The sequence below is a fragment of the Nipponia nippon genome, unplaced genomic scaffold, assembly GCF_047370975.1.
Source record: "Nipponia nippon isolate SJK-2023a ecotype South Korea unplaced genomic scaffold, ASM4737097v1 scaffold_1, whole genome shotgun sequence".
Lineage (NCBI taxonomy): Eukaryota > Metazoa > Chordata > Aves > Pelecaniformes > Threskiornithidae > Nipponia > Nipponia nippon.
Window position 1 is genome coordinate 83,434,466 of NW_028262290.1, and position 25,948 is coordinate 83,460,413.

Below are 25,948 nucleotides of genomic sequence, written 5' to 3' on the forward strand. Positions count from 1 at the left end.
GTGTGGTTTTTTTCTGTCACCTGATCCACTTTAAAGAAAAGCATGTGGGGCTGTGTGAGGTGTGTGAAAATAATGGAAGGTTGGTGAGGAGGATTGTAAACACGCTCAAGTGACTTGCAGTGACTTGCAGCTGGGGTGTCGAAAAACACATGTATCATACTAATTGTTGTTTAGCCTTGTGTGCTGGACAAGTAGAACATCTGTGTTTAGATAACATAGGCCTGAAATAGACTTAGAGGCACCCTATCGAACATACTTGAGATTCCTGCCCTACTGTGGAAAAAATCAAAGCACAGTGGTAAACTACACCTGCGCAAATCCCTGATATACAGGCAAAACCAGCAGGTTTGGTGATCCTCTAGCATGGACTGAGCTCCACGGTGCCTGCGTGCCTGCTTGTGTGCCTCTGCCTGAGTGCTGCTTTGGGGATCCCTTGGTTGGAGAGGTAACGAAAATAAATTTAATTTTTGCATTTCATGCATGGTTTTGTGGTTGTTCCTGTGTCCTGCCTGTGCCGGTTCATACAGAGGATATAACTTTTTGGTAGCATAGTAGATGCTACCTCTTGGTTAGGAGAGCAAATCTCTTGGAAAGAGTATCTTAGGCCTCAGGGCTGTGGTACAGGGGCCACAAGAATGCTCTGCCAGACTGAGGGAGGTTGCGTGTGAAACAATGCCCATACGGTATGTCTGATATGGAGGCAGTATGGAGATCTTCAGCACTGTGAAGGATGGAGAAAATCTGGACATCCAGAGAAGCAAAGTCTAGGTAAGGGTAGAGGCTGATGGGGTGTAGGCAACTGCAGTAAACATGACAGAAAATTTTCAGTATTGCAGTTCTGAACATTGGCACCTAAATTCTTCCTTTTTATTTTAATAGACTTGCTAATCTGTTTTTCAGTTCTCTAACAATACAATTTTTACCTCACCATTTGGTCTTTTTCTGTTTAGAAGGTAAATTACCTTGGGCAGGGAATCACACAATTCATTTGTACAGTATGGTCAATTTCTCTCTCTCAAATGATTCTTAAAATATCATCCAGTGCTTACACTCTGGAGATAAGTGAGTTAATTTACTCTGACAACCTTTCTTTTATAAATTTGTTTTCTAGTGGAAGAGGATCTGTGCCCATTGAAATAAAAAGGAAATTGAACCTCTAATTTAAAAAGAAAAGAGGTACAAACAGAACATTTTACATGATTTATCTAATCAATACCTAATTGTTTGTTTATTTTCACCTCAAAATGCTGGCCTGAAGTTATGATGTATGCACAGTGCTTTGTTACTCTGTTTCCTGTTGATAGGCTTTTTCATATATGCAAGTAAGATCACTTTGTGAACTTTTGTGAAGGATGTAAAAAAAAAAAAAATAGGAGGGGGTAAAATACCAACTTCCACTTCATTGTGCACTTCCTTATATGATTTTTCCTTTAGTACTGAGGTTGCAAGCTCTTTTCATTGGAAAAGATCCTGGAAGGTGTTGTGCTTTCCAGCATACCCTGCTGTTGATGTTTAAATGATGACACACATCTACAAGTCCTGGAGGACTGTGCCATTGTGGGCAGCTGTGAAACAGTCTTGGTGAGTTTCGATTTGGAAATGCATTCTGAAGTTATTTGTTTCATGTTTTTTAAAAAGGCTTTAAGAAACAACAGAGAAATAGAAAAAGTTTCCTAGCCTTTAAAAAAGGATTTCTTTTTTAATCCACCTTTTTTAAAAGTATCACTGTAGGAAATATTATATTTAATTTATATTTTTGTAATTAACCAGTTTCAGTTTGACCGTCCATCTTTTTTAAATCTGCTTTCAAATAGAAATAATATGAAAAATAACATACAATCTGTAAAGGAATCAGAGCACCTGAACTCCTGCTGGGTGTACAATGTATGGGCACTTGCAATTTCAGGACTACAAAAACTACAATTTTTAAATAAAAAACTGTTCTATCTATCCTTTCCTTCATGCCTTCCTCTGCAAAGTAATGCTATATCATTTTTTTAAAAAATTAACCATTCTGCAAAGGAGTGTCAGAGATAATATCTTGTGAAAACTGAAATTAGACTGGATTATATGATGGAAGTAGGTGGATTTTCCACATTAACCTTCCTGAGATTCCTTCTCTGAATAGACACTTTATGGTTTTTTTACATAGTCAGTTGCTGGCTGCAATTTATGAATTTATCATAAATCGTGCCTTGATCCCAGTATGCTGAACTTTTTTTTTTTCCTTAAATTTGCAGTTATTCCAGTTCTGAAGTGGGATCTAGTTTGTAATTTGATTTTTCTTGGATTAGAAAATTGGTGTCACTTGAATATGTTTTTATCTTATACCTATACTGGAGCTCACATTCATATATTTTGAGTTTTAACTGAAGGAATTGAGAAATAGGGAATGAAAATAGTATTTTAAAAGATTATATTCCCTATTCTAAGACTAAATCCTAGGTGGTCAGAAAAAGTTGGAAGATTTGGAGAAAGTATAAATCCATCAAAGCAGTTTTCGGTCTCAGCCTTTTAGCTAAAATTATGAAATATTTCAGAGAAGGCTGATTATGCTGTAGGCTAAATGTTGGCAAACTCTCAGCAATTGTGTGTATGTGCGCACACATGTGCACCTTAATAAGTTCCCATTTCTCCTCCTAGAGCATTAACTTTTGCTAGAGAAGAAATTTCCTTGCTAGAAGGAATTTTCTTAGACTTCCAGCAGAGATGATTATTTGGTATTTAACCAACAAAAGGAAGTCCATTGGATGGTATTAATAGCATAGTCTTTAAAACATGTAATTTATTGATTTACTACTGACCTAGTCCTATGTTAATGTAAAACACCATCTTATATTAAATGTAGCTTTCATGTTCATCACCTGTTTTCACCTTCATTTCTGAAAAAGAAAAAAGTACTGATAGATGCAAGATAATTTTTTAGTTATTTATTCCATTAATATATTTTTCTTACACTGTGTATATCAACACTGTCCCCTTGCAGCTTAGAAAATATACATATAGAGAACATTTGAGACTGTACGTTCAAGTGTCCTAATTTATGCTGTATCTCACATCTTGTGTATTGTCTGTGACCTTTAATACCTAAATTGACCTTTATACAATGTCCTTGATCGTTTAAAATAAATGTTTTTCAGTGAGCTAAGATGATCACCTTTTTTCTGTCAGCTGTGGAAGTGCTAAGAAAATGAAAGCTGTAAGAATCGTGTTGTCTTCAATAATATGCTTGCATCTGTACTGTAAGGTACTTAACATTTGGGAGTGAAAGCTGCCAAATCTGTCACAAGAGCAGGACATAATTCCTTTGTGATGCTAGAGAACCTGGTAGTTCTACAGCTCACATGAAGGCCAGCAGTACTTGAAAAACACCTCAGACAGTGAACTTCCTAAGGTTTCCTTGAAATCTCCATTTCCCAGAGATGTCCTTGAAAACCACAGCCTCCATGTCAATGCATGCAAATGTTCTCAATATTTCATGAGCTGTCTGTGATACCACTTCACTAGGTCTGATAAAGGGAATTGATTTTGTTTTAAAGAGAATAGCTAAAACATTCCAATCTTATAGGAAATGCACAGACAGTGAAATCTTGCTACTTCAGCTGTACTTTGTAGGAAAACTGAGCAAAGCACCTGCCCATGCTACTGTGACAGGTTTGAAAAGGCAAAACTGCCGTATCTGTTCTTCTTGGACTTTTTTTTCCTTATTTAGGATAGACTGAATATTCATCTCTGCCACTTTCTTCTCCCAGTGTAGTTCAGACCCAAAATGCAGCATCATTCTATTTTAATTGTAATTCACATAAAGACAGAAGAAATGGATGCAACTTCATAGACAGTTTCTGGTGTGTCATGGACAAGCCTGCCATCCAGGAGAAAAGTGGAGGAACAACGATTTGGACTCAGTTAAACTCTCTGATTTCCTGAACTTTCAATACAGTATCCTAGAACCAGTAATTTCTGCATTATCCTGTTGAGAATTATCATGCACAGGATGAAAATAAAAACTATAAAGATATATATTAACATTAAGACTTTTCATTATTATTTTTTTAAAGTAAAGTTCTTATCTTCAGGATTCTGGGAATATTGAGCTGTACATTGTGAAACGAATGTGTGGTGAAATTGAGTGCACTTCAGGGAGAGGTAGGAATCCCAGTAAAGGTCATCTCTAAATAGTCCAGATGTGAAAAATGTCATCTTCATCAGTCCTAGGAATGGAAATTCTGTAAGAAAATCTTCTACAGATATGCTAAGAAAGGACATGCAACTCAGGCTGACTAATTCATTTTCCTTTTTGGTTATTGTCTCATTAAGTGATCATTAAGTAAACTTTCTAAAAAGATAATAGCTCATGCCTCTTTTAAAAGATATCTGATGTCTAAAAATAGTTGTCTGTTTGGGGAATTGCCAGTTGTACCGATACTGTTCTCTCAATGACCATCCCCGTGAATTGGATGATTGCTACCTCTGTGGACAGGTAGAAAGAAGAAAGATGAGGCATGTGCCAGACCATCCAGTCTAAGCACCACACCATCTGAGTGCTGCATTCAAGAAATGCTGTGAAATTTCTATGGCATTTTAATCTCTCTTTCTACCAATGTTCCTCCTGTCAAAAGGAATTGCCTTTTTAACACTCTGTGCATGATCTGGAATAACATTTATGTTGAAGCAACAGCAAAATCTTCAACATTCTGTGCAGACAATTTAGTAACACATTGCATATGGGATCATGATGCAAGACATAACAATTTAGAAGCGTCTTGTCCTTTGAGTCATGTAAAAGATGTCAAAGATTCATATGTAAATGAGATACTGTATACATTTCCCATAAGGTGTGGCAATGGCACTTCAGATTACTATATGTTATTTTTAAAGTTATTAATTAGTTTTAGATGATTCCATCTTGAACGTTTCAGCCAAATTCCTCTTATCTGCATATAAATGGTCAAAATTTAAAAAGTGTTCATCCAATTTCACATTAGTTGTGTGAAAAACACTTTGTGAAATACCCTTCCGAAAAATGAATAGTAAAATTAGCTTTCTACAAGATCAATTTGAACCTTTCTGATCATCATAACGAATAAAGGCAGCCAAAAACAAGCTTCAGAGAACTATTTACACCATGTGAGGGGATACAATTTGTATATGCTTAGATTGCTTCTATAAAGGTAAAATTTTTGGGGGCCATGAAAGTATTTCATCCTCAATAGTTAATTAAAATTTGTGCTCAATTAAGTATTAAAAATTATTAAAAATAATTAATCAAAAGTATCACTAACAATTTTGAAAGTTATATAAAAATATTGTGTTTTCAACCTCCTAAAAAATGCCACCTCCCACATTCTTTTTAGGAGTGTTCTTAATAAAGCATTTTGTTTCAATTTGTTTTGTAAATATCAGTCAGCCTCTAGTTGAATAATGGTTCCCCTTTTAGTTATCTGTATTTATATCCTAAGTTTACTTCAGGTATTTGAAAACAAATACTCTTTTTTTTATATGCATATACCATGTGTTCTGCCAGGAACCTCTGCCATAAAATATTTTCAGTGATCTTTATGTGGTTTTGATCATCTAGACTGCATTTCTGGAAGGTAGTCTTATTCACTATGTGTCAGTTTAAGCATAGGTGAAGCAAAAAAAAACAGGGACTCTAGGATCTTGATTCATTCTACTGAAACCGAGTCACTACAAAAATACAGAAATGTAAATTGCCTATCTAATCAGCGGAGAAAGATGAAAAGGATGATTTGGCTTTTACATGAATCATCTTGTGGAATTACCTTACTAGTGAAAAACTCAGTAGGACCTGAAGCCTGGGTATGCTGTTTAGGCAAGAACTCCAACAAAATTACAAAACAGTTGCACTGCTTATAATACATGAATGCCTGTTCCCCCTTGTATCAACCTTACAAAACATACGCTGTCAGCTGGTGAAAATCTGTTCCTTACTTGTTTCTATGGAAATTAAGGTCCTTAGATTTCAGCTGATATATTTATGTTCTCAGAAGTTTAAGGAATCAGAAATAGACCTAGGACTTTCTTAGGAATCAGAAACAGACCTAGATTTCCTATGATTCCTCTTTTTATTGCTGTTGTGGTTGTTACCAGTCATTGGTTAAAGCGCACTTGAAATATTAATAGTCCTCTTTAATCTTACTGTGTATAAATAGGGCTTTCAAGAATTTACTGGCAATCATTGAAGAGACTAATCCTCCACAGAACAGTAAAAGCCTATTGGTTAGGATTTTCCTCTGGATTTGGGAAACCAGAGCTCTATTCTCTGCCTTATGGATAACTTGAATCCAGAGCTTTAGCAGATTTTCTACAGCACACATAAATGCCCTAATTACCAAGATACTTTGTTGTGAATCTCCAGTGTGAAATCTTTTCCTCTTTGTATAGACTTTCATCAGATCTTGAATAATTTGAATCTCATTCTTTCATGTAAAAGGTTATTGTTGTACACAATGAGGTATTCTTCCTCCTTTGTTCAGATGATAATTGTTGATGAAACGTAGATTAGCTGCAGCAGGAGAGATTATTAAAAATTCATTCAGTACTCCAGCAGTTAAAATAGCTGGGAAGTGAAAGACCCATGTTGAAGTCTTGGTGAAACCATGAAATCTGAGGTGTGGAATATGATCTATGATCTGCCAAAATGTCAGGAAAAGAGAACCAGGATAGGATATTGCATATGTCAGTCTATTGCAACAGTGATAATGAATCATTTTCCATTGCACAGTGTGTCTCATGATGACAGGGTAATTGCTGAAGATCAGGAGCAAATTGCACAGTCTGTTGTAGTAACTGAATATACTTGGGGGAAGCAGGGCTTGGTATATCAGTTAGGGAATTAGAAATTATTGTGATGGGAGTGTTCAGAAGACTGACAAGTCAGGCCAGTTTTAAACTTTAAAGTAAAATTTACTAAATTCGATCATCAATGACACTTCTAATGAATGGTTAGTTCTTACACATTATTTATTGTGTGCATTACTATGTACACAAAAACTTGTCCTTAACACTTGCATCTTAAATTACTTTGAGTATAAAATACCATGGATCATGTTGGAAGCCTGAATTATATTTTTTCACTGGAGTCCTGTAAAAGTAAAGCAAATTAGGTAAAATTGCATATACTAGATTAACAATGTCATCTGTTGTCTAGAAGGAATCAGTCATTTGAGGAAAATTGCTCAAAAACGCTATGAAAAAGATGACAATTTCAGAGTAATAAGTACTGAAATTTATAAGAAATTATTTTGTTTCAATTGTTTCTTAAATTATGTTTCCTAACAGGTCATGAGAATTGATGTGTTTAATAAGACACATATATTTTTTATGGCAAGCAAAGAGAAATACTATGAACAGTATTTGATTCTTCTTTCAATTACAAAAGCATAAATTGAAAATAATTCCATTGGAATATGTAGTTATGTTCCATTAAAACTATCTTCAGGTCAAAATTATGTAATGTTATTTTGAAGAATGTATCTTTTATAATTCATATTTTGTACTGAATAAACGCATGCTTACCATGACTGACTTAAAAGCATCAGAACAGAAAAATCAGGTCAGTGAGAGACACAGTAGCGGACAGAAGAATGCTAGAACTTAGAAGTAGGAATGGCAAAGAGAAAGAAACTATTAGTACCCTTGTGAGCAGAGGGTGGGTAGGTGATGCAGACAATGAAAGAACTCTGTTGAGTTTCCCTAGGAGAGTAGGTGTGAGCAGAAACAACTGATATGTTTCTGTAATGATGAGAGAGGCCTGTGAAAAAGCAGAACAAAACAAACTGCTGGTGCGAGATGTGAAACTGTTAGAGGAATGCAGAAGAAACACTAATATCAAACATTAACAAAAGAGATTGCGTGGTTTCCTGGGAAGGCATACAAGAAAATGTAATTTTGTATTGCTGAGGTAGTAAACTGCAAAGAACGAATAAAGAACAGCCTGGCCAAAACAGTCTGTGGGGCAAGATTGTTTTGGAAGGCAATTAAAAAGGTAACTATAAAAGATAATCCTGAGAGTCAAAGTGTGATACTTTTGTCCTTGAACTTGCTGAATTGCAATCTGGATGCTTCTGATAATTTCTCCAATTCTAATCCTATCCTTCCAAGTTATTTCATTCCATTTCTGCCTAGTATCATCTGCAGATTTAATAAATACTTGTGTATTGCACATCCAAGTAATTAATGTGCATATGGAATAAAAGCGGAACAAGAGGAAACAGCTGCAGAGTATTTCCAGACCTCCACACAATTTGGTAAAGAAATGAAGAATAATTCAATAGAAATAAGAAATGGGACAGAACAATTTTTTTGTTGGCAGACCTATTAGGGAAGAAATCTTACTTGACTTTATCTAAAGACTAAGTTTCGAAAATGTTTTTTAGGTAATTTGAAGATCAGAGCTTTTGTATGAACACAGATTTAGTGCCAGATTAACTTTGTCTTTCAGCAGAAGGCTTTTTTCCAGTTGTCATTAATACAAAATTATTGTAATCTATTTAGTGTTATCAATTAATATAAAAAACCAGACTTTATTGCTAACAGATTTTTTTTTAGCTATTAAATGGATAATCAACTAGTCTGGAATTCTTTGAGGCTTTCCATTCACCTTACTTCCTACTATCATAATTGAAGCTAAATTGAATGTATGCTGCCTGCAGTTTCACAGTTTGCTAAGTTAGTTATGTATCTTATTCTCTCTCTTAAAGTTGATGTGGTTTTTTTTTTAATATATTTATTATGTTATGTAATACACTAAGGATTCGTAAAAAAGTTAAGATTAAATCACTGCTTCATACCTCCATCAGTACATTCTTCCAATTGGCCAGTGTAATCTTTTTTTCTAACAGCAACAGTCACTTGTTTTGAACATTTGATCTACTAATCTAGCTGCTGTTCAGCCAAAGAAATTATTATTTTTAGATGTTGCTATTTAGTGGCAGTCACAGCTATAACAGTTTCTTCCATACAAAGTCTGTGAGCTCAGATCAGGCACATGAAGCAATAACATAAAGACATCAAAGCCCTTACATATCACTGCATTTGTACTGGCAGTGTATGTCCTCACCACAAGCATGTGTGTTGGCTAAATACACTGTACACCATAGAGAGGTGCTGCAGTTTTTATAAGGAGCTCAGTCAGAGGTCTGGGAATCTGGCAAGCTCCTGATGGGATATTGAGGTCATCTCAAGATCAGTGTCATCTCTAGTAGTCTTTCTCCAGCACTGCTATTCTCTTCCTCTTGTGTTTCCTGTCAGGTTTTAAATGCCTGTAGCTTCCCATGATTTCTGTGCCACCCAGCTGAGTTTCAGAAACACCTTCTCTTATAAATGAGTCCTTCCCATTATAAGCCATTTCTACCACCTACCTGAGCATGAGGATAAGGAAAAAGAGATGCCAGGAGGCTGCAGATGAAGAGAGGTATACCAAAGAGCATGAAGAGCTGCCTCAGCAAATGGATACTAGGAACCATGGTAGGAATTGCAGGCTGACAGAGGCACCCACAGATCCTTTTAACATCCTTTTTGGACTCCCATTGTTTTAGAAGTCTTTGATAATCAACAACAGCCATATAATTTTTGCATACAGCAAGCAGCTTTCCCTGTAAACTTACCTTTCTGTTTCAGCACACAAACACATGAGTGAGATCACTTCCAATAGTCAGAGATAGGTCAAAACAGTTCTTCTGGACTGACACTGCCTTGGTTTGTATTAGGGAAAAAAAAAACTTTCTGACTCATTGCATATAAAACAAAGACAATGCAAGATCATATTTAAAAGCTGTAGATTAACCAAATGGCAACATTATATTAAAAAAATCCTTCTTGAAGCTAAACTCAAACACACAGGATTTTTTATTATTTAGTCAAAATCTAAATCAGAAGAAAAAGAAGGGCTTATGATAGTCTCTGTTCTGTCCACAGGACTGTCTTTCGTGAATTGATTTTTCTTTTAACTGAAGAAGCTTTAAATTACTAGAATCCCCCTCCCCAAACTGCGCAGAGTATTGAATATATAATAATGGTAACCAATTTTGCCTTTACACTTACATTTTTCTGAAAAAATCTAATCGATACAGCAAAATGGTAAAAACAATTCCACCCAAAATTTTTAGGAGTAGAAATACATCATTTTGTAAGCCATGACTGTATCACAGACATAAGTTTAACATAAACAAAATAAGTGCCTTTACACTTTCAAACTCAACTTATTAGATTCCATTGGATCTCACTTCAAAATCACTCCAAATATGATTATTTCAAATATGTAGGATTTGAGTGCTACTGTGTTTATGTTCTGCATAGAAGATAATTGGGATAAAGAAGCCAAGAGAAAATTGCCTTTTTTAAATGGAGTAAAACAGTAAAAGAGCATGGGAAACCCAAGAGCTGACTCACACTTTAATGGGTACTGTTGGCCAGAAGAGCAGGGAGCTAGTTTTCCTGTCTTTTTTCAGAGGCTGTAATACTGGGGTAGAAGTACTATTGTTGCACTAAATTCTGCAGTTTTGGCACAGAAATATCATTGCATGAAACTGTTCCTTTCCTAGTGTCCTTTGAATTCTTAAAATTGCTTCATCAGTGCTTACATCTGTCTTAAGGGCACTTAAGCCCATTGATAGGGAGAGGGAGAAGATAGCAACAGAGAGCAAAAAAGAAAAGCAGAGATTAGTATTTTCTAATGAAACAACATAAAGGACTTTAACTGGGATGTATTTGTGCCAGGGCATTTTCATAACTGTACATTCATTAGTACAGAGCAGAAAGTTTTTCTTTAATCCATGAAGTCTTTATAGGAGAAAAATAACCGGGTATACGTGTCTCAAATGGGGAAAAAGATCCTAGCATAGGAGTTAGCAGGGCTCATTGAAAGAGCTTTAAACTAGATTGGAAGGGGGAAAGGGGTAAAACCAGGCTTGCTAGAGATAAGCCTGGGGGCAGCACACCAATATTTGAGGGGTGGTGTGCTAGCGAGGTCCTTTGGTCTGCCATCTCAGTGGAGGTAGGGGATGGAGAACCATGCAGCAGCAAAGACGCAAGGGCTATGGATGTCTTAGAAAGCATGGAAACGCCTGAGAATGGTCACGTAGGAATTAGGGCTTCTCCCCCCAAAAAGGTGGCAGGAACAATAGCCCAACTGAAGTGCATCTACACCAATGCACGCAGCATGGGCAACAAGCAGGAGGAGCTGGAAGCCATTGTGCAGCTGGAAAACTATGACATAGTTGCCATCACGGAAATGTGGTGGGATGACTTATACAACTGGAGTGCTGCAATGGACGGCTATAAACTCTTGAGAAGGGATAGGCAAGGAAGGAGATGCGGTGGGGTAGCCTTGTATGTTAGGGTCTGTTCTGATTGTCTAGAGCCTAGGGTTCTGATTGTCTGTTCTGATTGTCTAGAGCGATAGGGTTGAGTGTTTATGGGTGAGAATCAAGGGGAAGGCCAACAATGCAGATATCATCATGGGACTCTGTCATGGACCACCCAACCAGGATGAAATATCCTATAGGCAGCTGGGAGAAGTCTCACAATCGCTAGTCCTTGTTCTCATAGGGGACTTCAACTTACCAGATGCCTGCCAGAAATACAATACAGCAGAGAAGAAACAGTCTCAGAGGTTCCTGGAGTGTGTGGAAAATAACTTCCTGACACAGCTGGTGAGGGAGCCAACTAGGGAAGGCGCCCCGCTGGACCTCTTGTTCGTGAACAGAGAAGGCCTGGTGGGTGATGTGATGGTTGGAAGCCGTCTTGGGCATACTGATCATGAAATGATAGTTTTCGATTCTCAGAGAAGTAAGGAGGGGGGTCAGCAGAACCGCTACCTTGGACTATTGGAGGGTGGACTTTGACCTGTTCAGGAGCCTGGTTGACAGAGTCCCTTGGGAGGCAGTCCTGAAGGGCAAAGGAGTTCAGGAAGGATGGACATTCTTCAAGAAGGAAATCTTAAAGGCCCAGGAGCAGGGTGTCGCCATGTGCCGAAAGATGAGCCAGCGGGGCAGAAGAGCAGCCTGGCTGAACAGAAAGCTTCGGCTGAAACTCAGGAATAAATGGAGAGTTTATGACATTTGGAAGAAGGGGAAGGCAACTCAGGAGAACTACAAGGATGTTCTGAGGTTATGCAGGGAGAGGATTAGAAGGGCCAAAGCCCAGCTGGAACTTAAACTGGCTACTCCTGTAAAAGACAACAAAAAATGTTTCTACAAATACATTAGCAACAAAAAGAGAGCTAAGGAGAATATCCATCCTTGATTGGATGTGGAGGGAAACATAGTGACAAAGGACAAGGAAAAGGTTGAGGTACTTAATGCCTTCTTTGCCTCAGTCTTTAATAGTCAGACTAGTTGTTCTCCAGGTATGCAGTCCCCTGAGCTGGAAGACAGGGACAGGGAGAAGAATGAAGCCCCCATAAACCAAGGGGAAATGGTTAGCGACCTGCTACACCACATAAACACACGCAAGTCTATGGGTCCAGATGGGATCCACCCAAGGATGCTGAGGGACATGCTGGAGGTGCTCACCAAGCCACTTTCCATCATCTATCAGCAGTCCTGGTTAACCAGGCAGGTCCTGGGTGACTGGAGGTTAGAAAGTGTGACGCCTATCTACAAGAAGGTGCAGAAGGAGGATCCAGGAAACTACAGGCCAGTCAGCCTGACCTCGGTGCCAGGCAAGGTAATGAAGGAGATTATCCCCGAGTGCCATCATGCAGCACTTACGGAACAACCAGGGGATCAGGCCCAGTCAGCATGGGTTTATGAAAGGCAGGTCCTGCTTCACTAACCTGATCTCCTTCTGTGATAATGTGACCCACTTAGTGGATGAGGGAAAGACTGTGGATGTTGTCTACCTGGACTTTAGTAAGGCCTTTGACACTGTCTCCCACAGCATTCTCCTGGAGAAACTGGCTGCTCGTGGCCTTGGATTGGTGTAAGCTTCTCTAGGTAAAAAACTGGTTGGATGACTGGGCCCAAAGAGTTGTGGTAAATGGAGTCAAATTCAGTTGGCGACCAGTCACAAGTGGTGTTCCCCAGGGCTCAATACTGGGGCCGGTCCTGTTTAATATCTTTATCAGTGATCTGGATGAGGCGATCAAGTGCACCCTCAGTAAGTTTGCAGATGACACCAAGTTGGGTGGAAGTGTTGATCTGCTGGAGGGTAGGAAGGCTCTACAGAGGGATCTGGACAGGCTGGATCAATGGGCTGAGGCCAACTGTATGAGGTTCAAGAAGGGCAAGTGCTGGGTCCTGCTCTTGAGTCACAACAACCCCATGCGATGCTACAGGCTTGGGGAGTGTGGCTGGAGAGCTGCCTGGCAGAAAAGGACCTGGGGGTGTTGGTTGACAGCCAACTGAACATGAGCCAGCAGTGTGCCCAGGTGGCCGAGAGAGCCAATGGCGTCCTGGCTTGTATCAGGAATAGTGTGGCCAGCAGGACTAGGGAAGTGATCATCCCCCTGTACTTGGCAGTGGTGAGGCGGAACCTCGAGTACTGTGTTCTGTTTTGGGCCTCTCACTACAGGAAGGACATTGAGGTGCTGGAGCATGTCCAAAGAAGGGCGACGAAGTTGGTGAAGGGTCTAGAGCACAAGTCTTATGAGGAGTGGCTGAGGGAGCTGGGGTTGTTTAGCCTGGAGAAGAGGAGGCTGAGGGGAGACCTTATTGCTCTCGACAACTACCTTAAAGGAGGTTGTAGTGAGGTGGGGGTTGGTCTCTTCTCCGAAGTAACAAGTGATAGGATGAGAGGAAAGGCCTCAGGTTGTGCCAGGGAAGGTTTACGTTGGATATTAGGAGAAATTTCTTTACTGAAAGGGTTGTCAGTCACTGGAACAGGCTGCCCAGGGAAGTGGATGAGCCTTCATCCCTGGAGGTATTCAAAAGACGTGTAGATGTAGTGCTTACGGACATGTTTTAGTGGTGGACTTGGCAGTGCTAGGTTAACGGTTAGGCTCGATGATCTTAAGGGTCTTTTCCAGCTTAAACAATTCTAAGAGAGACAAAAGTGCACACTACTAAAGTAAGCTACCTCCTTTGCAACTCTTTTGCTACTACGTGATTGTATTTTATTTCTTGCTAAGAGAAAGCTACTGAAAGCTGTCAGAACACAATCAAAGTTTCAGTCCTGACATAATGATGTTCATCCTGTTTCTACCTTTTGTAAATAGAGAATACCAGCAGTGCTTCAGCAAAGTTACACCAGAGTTACACTGGGTCAATTTGGAATTTGGTTCCAGACCTTTGCTACTCACTCATATCTAGTTAGATCAATGTATCAACCAGCCTGACTGGTCATTTAAGTGGCCAGATCTTCCAACTCGAAAAGTTGTGTATCTGAGAGGTAGAAGATGGATACCCCATGGCTCAAAGATCGAAAGGAAGGAGACATTCTAAAACAGTGCACAGCTTGGGGATAAGAAGCGTAGTTAGGTACAGAACTAGATCACAGTGTGAGAGCAGGATGTAAGTCCTAGCAACCATATTGCCACATTTCTTCACACAGGCAAAGATTTATTAAGCAGATTCTGTGCTGGTGTAGCCTCATCCTCAGTCATGTGATGTAACAGTAGTTACATCTGACCTACATTTCCAACATCATGCAAACCACTGTGATCAGTAGATGTGAGTAGTGACTTACTGTCTATGTCCAGCCTGTTGAAATTTCTTCTCTGTGCTGGGCTAAGCAGAGCTATTGCAAAGGTTTAGGACCCTACGCACGTTCCTTCACCTAAAAATTTCTTTTGGAACATATTTTTCAGAGGAAAACATCACACTTCTTGTCATAGGCATAAGAGAATTTATAAGCATGCTAAAAAGTTATGCACTGTAAGCATTCTTTGAGTGTTAAATCTAGAAGTTCCCCTGTGGCTTTCTGGTCCTCTGCCAAACCTTCTCTCATTGCAGGGATGCCTCATACAGTGCAATAGGCAATGTGCTAAGCTTTGGGACCATGGTGTGGATGCTGGATACACCATACTACCCCAGGAGGAATTAATTCAATTTGCCTTCATTTGATGCTAATCACACTTTCATCTGTTAGTTGCAGCACTGAGTACCTGCAGCTTACAGTTTTAATTAACAGCACTGTTATAGCTGCAACTGGGGGAATATCAAAAGTGCATATTCGCAATTCATTTGAACTTTATACCCTTCTTTAATTTTACAGGACACACCATCCCATTCAATGTTTATAGCACATGAACGGGATTTTATGTTTGCATCTTCACCTTGATATAAACCACAGCAGGAATATAACTTTAGCAAAACAGGATACACAAAGTCAAACCTAAGATTTTAGATATGCCACAATACATGTTTAGTTGCAGTTGGCTACTCCAAAACTGGTCTTGTAAAAGTAATTTGAAAATGACACAAAAGAATAACTTCAATAATTTCAGAAACTTCAGTACTTCCTCAGAAGTCTACCCCTTCTAAAGTAATCATTATTCCTCCTTTTAAGTCTGTCCTTCAACTACTCACTTCAAATCCTGCAGCAAAGAATATCACTGAGAAAAGTCAGAACAAAGAGGAGGAGCTCAGAAGAACACTCTGTTACAAAGCAAGAAAAGAATAAATTATTCCATTTCTATTCTACCCAGCAAGTGAATGTTCCTTTGTTATATAACTGAAATAATAGCCACACTGATGAAATGCAATGTGTATTCATAATAAACAACTTATGGTTATTGAAAATACCAAGTTTTTATTTGCCATGTAATCAACTATGGGTGATTACCTCTCAGGAACAAATATTGCTGCTTGCATATTTTATGTATAAATATCTGTTATCATGGATTTTGAATGTTGTTTCAGAGTAATTTTTTTGCCTAATTAAGAAGAAAGCTTAAAAATTTTTGCTTTTAAATGAATGATGTAATATTACTCCAGGCAAAATATTCCATTATGATAATCAAAAAAAACAGTAAGAGATCATTTCTGACCTCTCAGCAACAAACAAATAATAATGCTTGTTAAAAAAGGAAGGTAAGAAAAATTACTGAGCAGTCTGGAAATTAAACTAGTGAAAAAAGCTAGTGATTGAGGTCAGAAAGTCATCATAAACACATTTAATTTCAGTCTTTCAATTTCACTGAGTTATTCAACTACATTTTCTTGCATGGAAAAGTGAAAAAAAACCCCAGACCTAACTTGTTAAGTGAGATGTTCATAAATAAGAAAAAGAAGTCAGACTTGTTTGGTGTATGCTTACTGGGGAGATACAGTTGGAGACTCCTGGATTATGTATGTAGTCTTTGCATCAGATTATGGCAGTATTTTGAACCTCTTTAAAATAAAATCAGTTCCTTTAAAAATAAAATCTGTTTTCTTAGTGGCCAGGCCTGTACATGCATGTATTTGTTGAAACAGTGGGAGATAGTACAACCCAACAACACTTTTTTATTGTTTAAGCTTTCTGCTAAACAGGAATGCCTTAATTAAATTTCTGCTTGCAGAAGGATGTAAAACTCATTTCTATTCAAGGGATTACAGAGGGCTGTAAATAGGTGTAAATACCAATCTTGTTTGCAAATCTACCTTCTAATCCAAGTCCATCAGAGATTCATGAGAAACCAATTTATTTTATCTAGGCTAATAGGCTATAGAAGTATTTGACAAGCATATGCACCTTGATGACAAGCACTGGAACAGCGCTGATAGAGAACCACTACTAATGAGCTCAATTGGAGGTTAATTTTGCTAAGGCATATTTTTCTGGGAAAGCAACAACCAGAAAAGAAGAATTTATGAGGGTCATGCAATTTACATGTGTCACAAGTCAAAATATTATAATATTGAAAAATTAATTCCAATATATTAAGATGATATCAGAAGTACAACAGTTATACTGCAAATGTATTATGACTTCCAGAAAGCTCAGCAATTTTATTCAGATTTGATTTTGCTCTTTTGTCTGTGAGTATCCATCTGTTGTCCTTTGTTATAGACAATTAACTCCAGAGATAGATTGGTGTTGGTCTACAAAAAGTCTTTTTGCTTTGTGTTTGTTCAGCACCTTGAAACAGGATTTAGGAATGTGACATGGGTTACAAAGTATTATGGCTATTCAGATTGTAAGTACATAAAAAAAAAAAAAAATCAAAATGTCAACAGATAGATCAGTCATAAAATGCTACTACCACATAGCTATTCTCTGACTGCAGAAGACAAGTTCTGACAGTTGCCTGCAAGAAACAGCTGTGTTGGTTTAACAAGGTGCCTGACACCAGAGTTACTCAACATTTACCGGGGGTTATTGCCACCCCGAAAAGTTGGATATCTTCATGTCAATGGTACTGAATCTTCTCCAGCCTGAATCAGGCAGTGTTAATTTCAGTAATTTCAAGGGGCAGTTTGAGCTAATCGATCTGATTTTGCCTGAATTAGAAGTGGGGGCCGTTCCCCAAAGTGCTCTCCTTTCAGAGATGAGGGGTAGCAGCCTCCTGCAAAGCAGCTGGAACAGGCTGCTTAGCCATTACCATTTAAGCAAATCCAAGGCAGAAGATAATCACTGTATATGCAGTTCAAACTGATGCAACTTAAATAGAGCAAAAAAGCCAGATTCACGTTTTAAGTTTGTGTGCTACCTTGAAGTAAGCTGTTTTTCCCCTTGACCCTACCAGTAGGGTGACATTTCTTTATCTTTGTTGAATTTTTTCAATGCTTAGCCCCTGTCAGTGATGTCCTTACTTAAACTTTGCACATTCTTTTACACCTCTGCAAAACTGAGTATAAAGCGGTGCCAGTGAGATATGCGGTATTTTAAAAAAATAAATGATGCATGTATTAATGTCTTTCACTTCAGGGTATGATCTTCCATGCCTTTCTTGCACAACTGGCTTGTGAGGTCATTTCAGTTCTAGATAAAGTGATTGCACAAAAGTTTATCTGATTAGGTGTTTTTTCTGCAGCACATCAAGTAAGAAATACCGTGCATATAAAGTACACTTTACTATATTTCCTCATACCTTTGTCTTGCCTTTTAAAAGACAGCTTTTTCTCACAGAAAGTGAAGAGAGGAAAAGTGCAGAGGAATCACAAGGCACCCGAAACCCTGAACATTGTATCTTCTCCATTATTTATCAGATTTTTTTAATATGCTACTTGTGACTGGACTTTTGTCAGCCTCCTGCCATACTGTCTGAGTCATGACAATAGCTTTCCTATTCTCAGGATCTACTGTTCTTTTTTTTCCCCAAAACCTGCTTAATATTTTATATTGCAGTTATTTATTATTTCGTGCTACATGTTTTACATTCAGGGAAATTGCATGGATTCTGCCTTGCATTTGTAAATGTTGTTAGGAGTTTTTGTCCAATTGGATTTACTCCTTGTGAATCCAGCTCACTCCTTGTGAACCTAAATACAAGATCTTCCCATGAAGCTAGGCACTCAGTGACTTCAGGCACTTTGTCCTGGAAAATTTAGGAACCTAACTGATGACACAGATGTATGAATTCTCTAATCCAAGATTCTCAAAATATCTACTCAGATGCTGTGTAACCTCATTTAAAATGTGCAGACTGAAACAGTTATTAATTTAGGAGACAACTCCAATGACTTAAAACTGTATTATTTCATTTGCCACCACACAGTAGTGGGACATCATGAACTACCTATGGTAAAAGGGTGTAGTGGTTTAGCAAGAAGTGATAAAGGTACACATTTTTCTACCAGTGTCCCAAGTATCTATTAGAAAAGTTTCCTGTCTCTGAGCCTGCTCAGAACTGATTCAATATTTCCTGAGAAATCAAGCACAAAGGTGGTCAGAATGTTTTCTATGAAAACAAAGTTTTATTTTAAATATCCAGTTCTTCAATATCAAAATGTTCATCCAAAACAGTTCATTTTCAATAGATTTTCTCCCAAAGCAAGAAAGGGCATCCATGGAAATCCTGGGTGGATTCTTGGTCAAATACATCACTACCACAAAATTAGTGTTTTCTGATTCTGCAGTTACGGAGCAGTCAGATTTACTGAGGCTTCATGTTGGCTAGCCTGAAATGCAGAGACCCAGCTGTAACTGGGATTTAGTTCTCTGCACTGCAGCTGGGCTCTGGGAACCTTTGATAATCCCATCTGAAGTCACAGCTGTCTGGTCATTGAGACTCCCTGGAGGAGAACTGGAGTTTGGAGCCAGGAAGTCCCAAGACAGATGTTGTGACACCAGGTCCCAGAGGTCCCTAACAGCATTGCACTGAAAACTGACAGTCTTCTAGCACAACTGCTGATCTTTAAGTATGCTACACCTTAAGGAACCAACAACATTACTTAATAGTTAACTTAAGTGGCGGTCCCCTTAAGAAAATGTCTTTTCCAATTTGTATTTTCATTGAATGTGGAGTCAGTCCTGTTCCACCAAACGGGATATTGCTAGGAGACCTTTTGATCTATCTTTACATGGCACATCCAAAATTACACAGGAAGCTTGTATCAGAGAAAGAAATTGCACCAAGGATTCCTAAGTAGTGGCTTAGCACCAAGCAAATGTTCCATTCCATAAGGGTACAGTAATTGTTCTGGGGAAGGAAAAAACATTCTTTTTGCACATTTTCTGCATGCATTTCTTCAAAGTCTCTAGGAAGTGAATGAACAGGAAAATGTGTGCTTCGCTACAACTTTATCATCTTCACAGATCAAAATTACCTAATGTGTGTGTAAACACTGAAAAGTTTAAATATTGAAAAGACATACTTTGTGATGCTAATTAAAATTCTATATTATCCACAATTAAAGTGCTATTTTGGCTTTTCCATGTTCTTTTAAAAGTTGCTGTTATGAAACAATTTCTTTAAAGGAGATATGGTAAATTTTTCTGGTTTTATCTTTTCAGTCTCAATCAAACAATGTTTTCACAATATATCAAATATACATTAACAATAGATTAAAATCAGTCTATAACATAGCACATAGCTTACTCTAAATGAATACTACATTGCCTGACTATTTTGCTTTTCATGTTATATGTTTTTTCTGATTTTTCGGTATTTGAGTTATGTGCTAAACTTCTCATATTCTCAAACTTAGTGGAACACATTTTAGAGATAATAGATAACTAAGTACCCATCTGTCTCGGGGACTTACTTATTTACTTGTTCCTGACATACTGAAACTGTATTTGTCACCTTGCCAGAGAGCAAGGCCCTGGTCCCTAGGCCAACTAAAATTTACTGTCTTGCATCCTAACTGTATACATAGTGCAGGACCTGGAGCAACCTGTCCTCTGAGTAGAACAGAAATCTGACCGGTCACCATCAAATTGCACTTGAATGTTATTGACATTATGCAAAGATTATGTGTTTTGGGTAGCCTGTGAACACAGTGGTTTTGCAATCTGCCCACAGTAGCAGCTGCTTTAACAAAACCCCAAATAATGAGTCAGCAGTATTTTCTGTTAAAATATTATAGAATATTATAGAATCGTAGAATTGTTTGTCTTCCTTAAAAGGTCAGTCAGTCATGCGGTAGTCAATCAACCCATGATGATTATTCAGCGTGATTAATGTTCATTAACTGTCCTGTTGTTTCTTTCTATAGAAAAAGGAAAAGGAAAAGTAAAAAAGAAAAAGAGAAAAAAGAGATTTTGTGTTATATATAATGTGATAATATCTAAACATCTCCGTCACACATGTTCGTAGCAGTTGGACAAACCATATGTCACTACTGTTTAAGAACATCTACTTTTTCAAGCACATAGGATTTCTATACCAGTGGCTGATTTAATTGCATAATACCCAGGTGATTAAAGGAAAGTTTAATTTTTAGTTTAATATTTTTCTGCCTCTGGCAGCTTGTGCTGAAATTAGAAGGCAGCAAATGTCAAACATACATACTTGCCTGATTTGTTATCATGAAAGAGAAGTGTGACTCACATTGCTATCATTTTCCCATTAAGTTTTTCTAGGGTTCTTCTGGCAAATATGAAAATTAATCAGTTATATGACATGTAAGTCTAATGGGTTGCATAGTATAATCCTGTGTAGTATTAATGTTCTGTTGCTGTTGTGTCTGTTCTATCTGCTGCTGTTCATTTGCTGTTTTATTTCCAGTATATGCTTAGTTTCCATAGACAACTCATGGTAGATAAAACTGCATGCAAGGCTGCTGAGAGAACTAGCTAATGTGCTAGCAAGGCTGCTCTCTATAATCTTTGAGAGGTTGTGGAGATCAGGGTGCTCCTCAACATATGGAGAAAGGCAAATGTTTCCCCCATCTTCAAAAAAAGGCCAAAAGGATGATCTGGGGATCTGTAGGCCAATCAGCCTCACTTCACCTCTAGGGAAAATCATGGAGGAAGTCCTCTTGGAGCTCATTTCAGGGCACACACAGAAGAGGAAAGTGACTGGGATCAGTCAGCATGGATTTACTAAGGGTAAATCATGTGTGACCCACTGCCTTCTGTGATTTACCTTGTCTTTAGCAGAGCTGTTACAGTCTGGAGCATTAGATAACTAGATGGGTAAAAAACTAGGTGGATAATTGGGCCCAGAGGGTAGTGGTTAATGGGTCGTACTCAATGTCTTTGACAAGTGGAGTACTAGAGGGGGTCTATGCTGGGACCTCTCCTGTTCAATGCCTTTGTTGGTGGCCTAGAGAAGGTTACAGAGGGCATGTTCACCCACTCTGCAGATGACCCCAAACTGGGGGAAACAGCCAATAGGCCTGCAGGCAGGGCTGCCATTCACAAGGACCTAGAAATGCCAAAGGAATGGGCCAGAGGAAACCTAATGAAATTCACCAAAGACAACCTCCAAGTGCTGCCCCTGGGCAGGAAGCAATGGCGCAAGGACATAGGTTGCAGCCTGCCTGGCTGGGAGGAGCTCTGCGGGAAAGGAGCTGAGGGTCTGCCCTGGCTGCAGAGATGGCCAACAGCACCTTATATACACAAGGGTGCAGCCAGGAGACTGAAGGAAGAGAGTATTTCCCCCCTTGCTTGACTGGATATTTCTGCCTACTGCATATTCCTAGTAGAAAGAAAGAAAGGGCACAACCTGCAGTTTATTCAGTGCTAGCTTTTAATCATATGACAAATTTTTCTTAGACTGATAGTCAGCGAAACATTAGCCCTCAGACTGTTCTTGAATCGTAAGGATTATTTTTACATTTTTTCAGACCAGTTTAGCAGAATGACACTGCATCAGAAATGATTCTATTGATAAAGTTAACTTCATGGGCCAGAGAACACTCACATTCTCAAGGATCAGTACCATCTCCAGTAAATGTAGCAACTGATTTCAGAGACTAGTTTTACTGCAGACTATTAAACTATGGCATCAGACTAGTGGGAGGTGTCTCAAGACTCACAAGAAATACATGAAAGATCTAGGAAATCTAAATTGGAAGTTTTGGTTATGTTTTGTTTGGCCCAGTATCTTTTTGAAGTCTAGTAGTCGCATCCATGATTTAATGGGTTTTGGTGAAGTTAGCGCTGTCATATAGGACATTCTAGAGAATGTAGGTGTGCTTCTTTTGCTCATGTTTATTTGTTAGCTGAAAATAAAATTGCAAAGCTCTCAGCAAGGTGAAACTGGTGTCAGCATCTGAGATGCCCAGCTGTGCAATGTGTCCAGACCTGCACCCTACAGAAATTTTTAAATGGGAATATATTTTCCTTCTTTTCTTTTCTTTCCTATTGATTAACTTGAAGATAAATTACTTTGCAGGTACAGTCTGTCAGTGCAGTGTGGTGAAAATGGAGCTGGTGCAGCCAGCTCCAGACACTACTGAAATCAAAAAGATAAATTAGTTAACAAACAAAAGTTTTTCATTCTTTTCTGATTTTAATAAGACAGAGCTATATGACAGAGTTTGTAAAGATTGGTGTAAATTTAAGGAATTTCTTTTTCACCTCCTGGGTTAACAGAGAAATAATCAGGAGAGCTATCCATGCAAAAGAAATTTGAGTTAAAATATTTTTTGTAGAGGAATGATCTTAGGCTATTTTTCTAACTTTGTCTGAAAACTTATGAGACATTAATTTTGTGCAGTGTTCAACTACAAATATAGCAGCCACGCATTTCATATTTAATCATCTATTTTTTTTTTCCACAGGAAATTTCCAGATAGCAAAAAAAGAGAGACCTTTGCTTTAAGGAAGTCTCAATTTAAAGATCTTGTGGGTGTAAAAAAGGATGGAAGGTATAGACAGACATTTGTTAATATAACTCTAAGTATCTGTGTGTAAATATTAAATGCCCTTAGATAGTATATCATATTTCTTTCACCAAAATAATCTGCAGCTCTTTTATATGCTTAGTTCCTGTTCTTTCCAAGCTGAGCTGGATGCTATCACTCTCTTCTTGTGATATGATCATCCATTTGAAATCATTAGAAGACTTCCTCACTACTCTACAGAGTTCTTTTTTCAAGTGATGAGTTCTAAGCTGAACAAACGCTATCTTAAACACTGTTTTGGTAGTATACTAAACCTCATTGCTCCCTCAAGTTCCTTCCACTGACAAGAAGCTTTTGCTTTCAGTCTATGAAAGGTGTTCTTTTTTCATCTCTCTCTCTCCAACTTCTTCACTGTCCTAGAGACTTTTTACTGCAGCACTGTTTCAGACTGTTTCCCAAGCCTGGAAGAAAGATGTCCAAAATACCTTTCACCATCTTTCCTTCAGAAGTATATTTTAGGAGTGTTAAGACATGATCATCAGTTTGCAATAATGACTACTGTATCTTCTCTGGAGGCTGTTAATAGTTTCCTTATTTTTGTTAAGGGCCACATCTTCTCTAGTTCTTACATGCATAAGGAAGGACAGAAAGAATAAGGAACCTTTCTTCTTGCTGCCCTGTGCAAATGGTAACAAAAGTTACTGTGATATGCCCATGTATGCATTTCATGGGGTCACTATCTACAGCCATTGGAGAAAAGACCTGTGCTGCTTGAGCATATTCACCCTTAATTTCAAAGGCATTGCTGGACAGAAAAGAAGACTATGCTAATTACCATATAGAATAACATACAGAAGTTCCTTTCTGGATCAGATGAATTCTGCTTTGTTTCTCATTTAATTCATTGAAGCACTCACACCTTCTGTGTCTATTTAATAACTCCTTTGCTTACTGTTTTTGAGGAAGCAAATGATGGCTATCTATTAAATACTTCCTAGTTAATTGCCATGGAGGGGTGAAAGGTTTTCCAGTAAGAAGATTGCTAACTCCTGGTTGTGATACATTGAAGTAAGGATCATCTCTTTCTCTTTTTTCATCCTGGGCATTGTTACCATTAGGTAAATGGAGTTCGAAGGAGATTATAAAACTTTCCTTTTTCCCCACTCATGCATCCTGAGCTTCCTTCTTCAACAATGCTGATCCACTGAGTCAGCATTGGATGCATGTGATCTGGCAAGAAATCTCTTCTGATTCGGGTAATGTATACATGTGCCAAATCTGAGCTCAATAGAGAGAAAAAAGAAACATGATTTTTGGTGGTATGTAGACTGCTAATTCCCTGACCCCTGACAGCTGACTTTTCTTGAGATCATTATCTTCTCAGTATGAACAAATATTTACTGATTCACTGTTACATAAATAACAGATCATTTTTACTCCTCATTCAGCTGTCTCAGACATTGATTTATTCCTCATAAAAGGATACCATTGAATAATCATAAGAAGCAGATATAATTTTTGATGTCTAAGGATGACCACAACATCTGCATCAGGCTGGCAGAAATGGCACAAAATTCCTGGAGACCTACACCCTTCTGGAGAAGCATCTGCAGACTAGTTGTATACTTTAAGGCTTTGCAAATGCCAATAGCTGCCTTTGTTTAAGTGCTTGAATTCCACTTAAAAGTTTGACTCTTAAATAACTAAATGATCTGTCAAATGTGACTTTAGAAATTCTGTTTTGAATAATTTATTTTTAGTGGTGGTTAAACTGTAATTCTAACTGTTGAAAAAGTTAGAATACTGTTTTCCCAGTTTTGTGTGTCTGATCCAGCTCTAAGAGTAATTTTCTTTTTAGTAGAGTAATAAACTGGGAAGGTATTCTCTGATCTGCATACATGATTTATATCTCCCATGAGACGGGAAAATATGCTTGACATGAATCATTTCTCTGTGGCTTCAAAGGATTTACTATTTAGTTTTCTTGGCATACTATATAATATTTTCATAAATGTCATGAACATTGTCATGAAATACTACTACAATGCCAATTACTGTAAAAATAACAATAGATGTTACTGGTTCCTGCAGAAAATTATAAGTTCTAGAGGCCAGAATTTGCAGTTTTCGCTCCTTTTGAATATTGTATTGGACTCAATAGAGCTATGCACTACTTACTTCAAAAGAAATGGAAAATTCTGATCCAAAGCTTGCAGATTATTTGGATAGGATAAGCTGATAAACTGTTGTATTTCTAATATTTGAAACAGAAATACCACAAAGCAACTTTCTTTGGGCTGGTAGTACTTCCATGTCCTTTCATAGTGGGATCTGGGATTTGCAGAAGCAGCTGAGAAATAGTTAAATTATTAAGTTAATATTAGCTCAAACTTAATAAGCTTATCTTTTCACTTCCAGTGATAATGCAATGAAAGTTCCAAAATACTGAGTAAAAACCTAGCCAACTGAGGTCAATGGCAGTTTTTAATAACTTTAGAACTTTATTTTTTTTCCTGTTAATGTGCTTTATCTGTAGGAGTATGATTTTTATAATCAAAACAGTCAGAAATACATTTCATTTATTCTAATATTAAAACTTAATTGCTTGCCAGTAAACTGCCATATACATGCCAAAAGAATGCCAATTTCATGGTCTGAAACATATGACTTTTCAGGAATGCTGTGTGGTAGACAGGTATTATGTACACATAAAAATAGTTGTTTAGTAACTACAACTACAGTAATGCACTTTAGCAACATTTTAGCAGATATTTAAACACATTCCCTTCCCCTTGAGAGCTTGCAATTTCAAGGCCATATTCTAC

General features: G+C 37.9%; 1 protein-coding gene across 1 annotated transcript in view; it reads left to right on the forward strand.

Moving 5' to 3' along the window:
- Positions 1 to 331: 331 nt before the first annotated feature.
- Positions 332 to 25,948, forward strand: part of LOC148057444 (uncharacterized) — an 89,843-nt gene continuing 64,226 nt past the window's right edge. Inside the window, exons 1-2 of the mRNA XM_087736951.1 lie at positions 332 to 445; positions 1,435 to 1,581. The gene's annotated coding sequence lies outside the window, so the exon portion shown is untranslated. The remainder of the gene's footprint in view (positions 446 to 1,434; positions 1,582 to 25,948) is intronic.